Source organism: Trichosurus vulpecula, chromosome 1 (genome assembly GCF_011100635.1).
Source record: "Trichosurus vulpecula isolate mTriVul1 chromosome 1, mTriVul1.pri, whole genome shotgun sequence".
Lineage (NCBI taxonomy): Eukaryota > Metazoa > Chordata > Mammalia > Diprotodontia > Phalangeridae > Trichosurus > Trichosurus vulpecula.
The window spans coordinates 193,014,091-193,020,546 of NC_050573.1; the positions used below are offsets into that span (position 1 = coordinate 193,014,091).

Consider the following 6,456-nt stretch of genomic DNA (forward strand, 5'->3'; position numbering starts at 1 on the left):
TGATGCTAAGCTTATTTCTTTCCTTCCCAAAGCCTGAATCTCCCTAAACTATTTTGCCCAGTTTTCCGTACTTGAAAAGATGTAACCCACAATTTCCCACCTCCATGCCTTTGCTCATACTATGTCCTATGTTTAGAATTAATTCATCCTCTGTCCATTGAATTCACCCTATCCTCTAAATGTTGGTATCTTCTTTGACTCCTCCCTCTCTTTTACATCCCACATTCCATCAGTTGCCAAATAGTGTTGATTTCACATACACTTTATCTCAAACATATGTGCCCTCCTCTCTGTGTTTTCCTGCTACCACTTCTTTACTACCTGCCTGATCTACTGCAATAGCCTCCAAAAAAGCATGCCTGCTTCCTTTTTTTTTTCAGTTAGACGTGACTTTATTATTTTAGTACACAAACCAAAATTTATGCAACCAGAGCAGAGGCTGTGGATGATTCATATTTCCGATTGGGTGGAAGCACTCTCTTGGTCTTGTAGTACCAAGCCAGCCGATGAATTCGGCTCTCATTCAGAATCAGACGGAATTTAGAATCCTTATGTCTTCTGTCTCTCAGCTTTCTTGATCAAGTGATAAAGATCTTCAGGAAGATCAGGGGCAAGTCCCTTGGACTTTAGAATTCTCAAAATTTTGTTGCCAGTTACACAGTGTACTTGTGCCATGCCATGAGAATCCCTCAGGATCACACCAATCTGGGAGGCCGTTCTTGGCCAGCTAGTAGATCTGCTCCTTCACGTTGTCCGAGGTAAGCTTCAGCCACGTGGGCACACTGCGACAGTACGGCAGAGCAGACTGGGACAGGCCCTTCCCGGGAGCGTGCATGCGACCCATGATGGCAATGATCTGGTAGTGAAAGAGCGCTTCCTTTCTTTTTATCCTCCAATCCAACTTTCACACTATTATCATTCTTCTCCAATTCAATCTTTGTTGTTGTTCAGTCATTTTCAGCCATGTTCCTCATTTCATGATACCTGTTGGGGGTTTTCTTGGCAAAGATACTGGATTGGTGTATTAGGAGGGCAGAGTTTATAATCTCAAAGAGGATCATAAACATGTCTGAAAGGTTTGGAACCACTGGATATAAGAAACTCTCAAAGTAGAAGGCAGAAGAATCAAAACATATATTTAGGCTCCACAGTAACCAACCCATGAACCAGCAACCCCATTTTGATATATTGATCAAAAGCTTCCAGGCCCAATAAGTACACCTTGAAAGAGTAACCAGGAGGCTACAGAGAAGCATGATTGCGTAAAGCAAAATCATGCTTCCCCCTCTATGGTAAAAAGATTACCCACTGGCCTGAAGTCTTTGTTCAGCTTCCTCCCGTAGGTCAGCTCTGCTACTGGCAGCTCCTGCTTCAGCTGTGGCTGTGGCTGTGGCTGTGGATGTGGCTGTAGCAGCCTCTGGCTCCAACGGGAGCTGCTTTTAACCATCCAGCTTCTGCGGGGGTGTAAGGTACGCCGGGGAAAGCACAGGTTCTTTCAATCTGCTTAAGCAAGGTGAAGGGGTTGACCAGGAAAGCACAGGTTCTTTCTATCAGCTTAAGCAAGGGAAGCAAGGTGAAGGGGCCGACAAGCTTACTCCAGTCCAACATACAAACAGCATTCAGTTCAGGGGAAAAAGCCAAACTAGTCAAGGCCACTTGTTGACTAAGTGCTAAAGAGCCCATTTTTGGTTGCCAACACACTCCACCCCTTGTTATAGGATACATAATCTAATCAGCCATGTATCCTAGAACATACATTGTGATCCAATTACAAAGGAAACTAAAACATATCATTCATTATAAAGCAAAACATATCATTTGGTGACATTCCTAAATATTGGTTTACGATTCAAATGTGATCCACCCATAGGTCCCAGCAAGATAATCTCTTCAATCAATCATCCCCAAAATAATTATTAATAATTCAAATGTCCACCCCTAAATCCTTGTATCCATTACATAGGATCAATAATATCATAATAATAAAACAACATAGCAAAGATAACACAAAATAAGTAAACATAGAACACTATCATCATTCCCACCCCCCCCCTTGAACGACTGGGGCTCAAAATCTTGGGGTAAGGGGTGAAGGTCTCATTTTCCATAGCTTCTTCATGCTGAAATTGGATGTAGAGATGGCCCTGCCCCAAAAAAGTCCCATTCCAGAGGTCAGTTCTTTAACTAGCTGGCAGGAATTCCAAGAATGCTACGTGCTTAGGCAGTCACCAGAAAGTGCAGGGTGCTTAAAAGCCTAAAGGAAACAGAACTAGCAACAACGTTAGCCAAAACAAAGGACAAAAAGAGTAGACAAGTATGGACTATTATTCTTCAAATAAAATCATCTCAAGTTTGGTTGAGATTTCAGTTATGCAAAGATCCAACATCAGAGCCAAACTCAGGTGGGAAATGTTTCTTTTCAAAAGGAACATAATGAGGAAGCCAAGAGGATCCCACCCTAGATAGAGACTAAGATTGTCCTCTCAGCCTTTCCCCAGATGTACAAGGAAACACAATGGGAAAATTAAACTAAGAGGATCCCATCCTAGAAAGAGACTAGGATTGTCCTCCCAGCCTTTCCCCAGATGTACAAGTTTTCATCCGTTAATCACACAAGGTCACCTTCACTCTGAGTGGCTTGTGGGCTTGCAGGAGCAGTTGTTATTTCCCTATTTCTCCTGTTATCAAGTCCTTTATCTCTATACATTCTGTATAATTCATTGGTTGGAACGCCATCTATCATTTCAAAACCTACCCCTGCTCTCAATAGAGCAGTAAACATTTCTTTCCTTGTTACTCTCCTTTGGCGCCAAGTTTGCTGGTTATTCACCCTTCTCTCTCGAGGAGATCTATCCCTTCCCCAGTCACCTAAGTCATGTAACTGTAAAATCTTATTTATCACTGTTGTAAGACGGCTCCCTACTTCTCCAAGTAATAAATTCAAAATTAGTTGTTTATAAGCAGGGGGAGCTGTCCTAATTATTAAATTCCTATGAGGCAGTCCCATTGGATCATTGTAATATTTGTCTGCGGTTCCTATCATAATGGCAGTCTTCATCACCTCCTTCTTTAGTCTCATGATACAATCTCTAAGTGAATACCAGGGTCTGTGCTCAGTGGGCCACATAGAATCAATAGCATATCTCTTATTGCATCCCACAGCGGCTAACGCCAACAGAGTAGTCCTGCTATCACCATCTCCTTGCTGATGATGTTCCCTAAAAGCTTGTTGAACTAGAGGATCATGGCTGATACCTATGAATCTCATACAGTCTGTCCTATCTACTGATATTCCACTGGCCCCTTGATCACTGAGTCTTACCATCCAAGATATTAATGGTTCTCCTATTCTTTGGCTGAATCTACTCAAAATATCTGTGACCTCTTGCGGTGAGAAATCTTCCTAAATTTCCCTTGTAACTGAATCTTCACCTCGGGTTTCTGTCTTCCTCCTTTGTATGGGTCGAGCCCTTGTCTGATCATTTAACCATCTCCTATTCCCTGTGTGAGGGACATCCTGAACCCCAGTAGTGTTTTGTGCCTCAGCCCCTAACGTTGTCTCATTTTCCCCCCACTCACTTCCTCTGCCACCATGGCTAGGACGAAGCAGGCAGTCAGGCTCTTTCTGGGCTGGGTTGAAATGCACTCTGGGCTTTTTTGGTCTCCTGTTGCTCTTAGCCACATTAATAGAAAAGTTCTCATTTGAGTCAGTTTGGTCTCCTGCTATCTGAGATTCCCCTTCTTGCTGTGGGGTAGGAGTGCCCCCATGTCTTTCACTTAATCTCAATCTTTCGTATACTAGCCGGTAGGCTGATAACACTATCCAGCTTTGCCTAGATAGTGATGCCCCTGACTGAATCCCAACTTCTTGTAAACACTTTTCCAAATCCCTAGGATCTCCTCTCCGTAGCCTTGGTTCCCAGTTTTCACAGGGTCCAGCATTTTTAGCCAATTCTTTTGCTAGGGAGGAATAAAATGGATCCTCCCATCCTGGGATATTCATCTCTTCCTCTGAAATTTTTCTGCTTCTAAATAGAGATCTTATACCTAGCGATCCCATCCTCGTCGCCAAATGTATTAGGAGGGCAGAGTTTATAATCTCAAAGAGGATCATAAACATGTCTGAAAGGTTCGGAACCGCCGGATATAAGAAACTCTCAAAGTAGAAGGTAGAAGAATCAAAACATATATTTAGGCTCCACAGTAACCAACCCATGAACCAGCAACCCCATTTTGATATATTGATCAAAAGCTTCCAGGCCCAATAAGTACGCCTTGAAAGAGTAACCAGGAGGCTACAGAGAAGCATGATTGCGTAAAGCAAAATCATGCTTCCCCCTCTATGGTAAAAAGATTACCCACTGGCCTGAAGTCTTTGTTCAGCTTCCTCCCGTAGGTCAGCTCTGCTACTGGCAGCTCTTGCTTCAGCTGTGGCTGTGGCTGTGGCTGTGGATGTGGCTGTAGCAGCCTCTGGCTCCAACGGGAGCTGCTTTTAACCATCCAGCTTCTGCGGGGGTGTAAGGTACGCCGGGGAAAGCACAGGTTCTTTCAATCTGCTTAAGCAAGGTGAAGGGGTTGACCAGGAAAGCACAGGTTCTTTCTATCAGCTTAAGCAAGGGAAGCAAGGTGAAGGGGCCGACAAGCTTACTCCAGTCCAACATACAAACAGCATTCAGTTCAGGGGAAAAAGCCAAACTAGTCAAGGCCACTTGTTGACTAAGTACTAAGGAGCCCATTTTTGGTTGCCAACACACTTCTCCACCCCTTGTTATAGGATACATAATCTAATCAGCCATGTATCCTAGAACATATATTGTGATCCAATTACAAAGGAAACTAAAACATATCATTCATAATAAAGCAAAACATATCATTTGGTGACATTCCTAAATATTAGTTTATGATTCAAATGTGATCCACCCATAGGTCCCAGCAAGATAATCTCTTCAATCAATCATCCCCAAAATAATTATTAATAATTCAAATGTCCACCCCTAAATCCTTGTATCCATTACATAGGATCAATAATATCATAATAATAAAATAACATAGCAAAAATAACACAAAATAAGTAAACATAGAACACTATCATCATCCCACCCCCCCCCCCCTTGAACGACTGGGGCTCAAAATCTTGGGGTAAGGGGTGAAGGTCTCATTTTCCATAGCTTCTTCATGCTGAAATTGGATGTAGAGATGGCCCTGCCCCAAAAAAGTCCCATTCCAGAGGTCAGTTCTTTAACTAGCTGGCAGGAATTCCAAGAATGCTATGTGCTTAGGCAGTCACCAGAAAGTGCAGGGTGCTTAAGCCTAAAGGAAACAAAACTAGCAACAACGTTAGCCAAAACAAAGGACAAAAAGAGTAGACAAGTATGGACTATTATTCTTCAAATAAAATCATCTCAAGTTTGGTTGAGATTTCAGTTATGCAAAGATCCAACATCAGAGCCAAACTCAGGTGGGAAATGTTTCTTTTCAAAAGGAACATAATGAGGAAGCCAAGAGGATCCCACCCTAGATAGAGACTAAGATTGTCCTCTCAGCCTTTCCCCAGATGTACAAGGAAACACAATGGGAAAATTAAACTAAGAGGATCCCATCCTAGATAGAGACTAGGATTGTCCTCCCAGCCTTTCCCCAAATGTACAAGTTTTCATCCGTTAATCACACAAGGTTACCTTTCCTCTGAGTGGCTTATGGCATTTACCAGCATCAGCCATACCTGTGGAGTCTGTGAATCTATTATTATAACCTATTCACGGTAAAATATATGGTTCAGGGGTACGATTTGGTAATTATTTTCCCCTGAATAGACAACTGTTACAGTGTTGTCCTTCCCATGGGCTATAACTTCTGCAGCCTTTGGAATATCATCTGGCTTCCATTTTACCCATACCTTAGCTCCTGACTTTATTCTATCAATGGAGCAAGACCCTTTTGCCCCTCTAGTAGTTATTTTGGGAGGAGGGTCAGTTTTCACAAAGGGTATTTTTTCACAGGGGATAATAATCACTTGAACCATTCTATCATTTCTACAAAATTGTACAGGTTTTTTACCCATATTCTGGAGTGTCACAACAATTTCTTTTTGATAATTAGAATCTATCACTCCAGCCAATACATGTATTCCTTGAGCCGCTAATCCTGGTTTAGGTAATATCCGTCCAAGATGATTCTTGGGGATTCTCATACATACTCCAGTAGGGGTTTTTCTTATCTCTTTCCTATTTAACCTAAAATTCTCTATACAATGTAAATCATATCCTGCTGAACCAGGTGTTCCTGGACTTGGTAGTGGGACATCTTCCCTCACAGTCCAAAATTCAATGTTTTGGATCTCACATGTTTGCTGTTCTCTGATCTGCAGATTTGGGGTCATCATTCTGGCTAGAGGTGTACTCCCCCCTAAGGGCCTATTATTCAAATTACGTAAGGCAATAGACAAATTATCCTTCC

General features: G+C 42.4%; 1 pseudogene; it reads right to left on the reverse strand.

Moving 5' to 3' along the window:
* Positions 1 to 419: 419 nt before the first annotated feature.
* LOC118833439 lies at positions 420 to 844 on the reverse strand (annotated as a pseudogene).
* Positions 845 to 6,456: the final 5,612 nt, after the last annotated feature.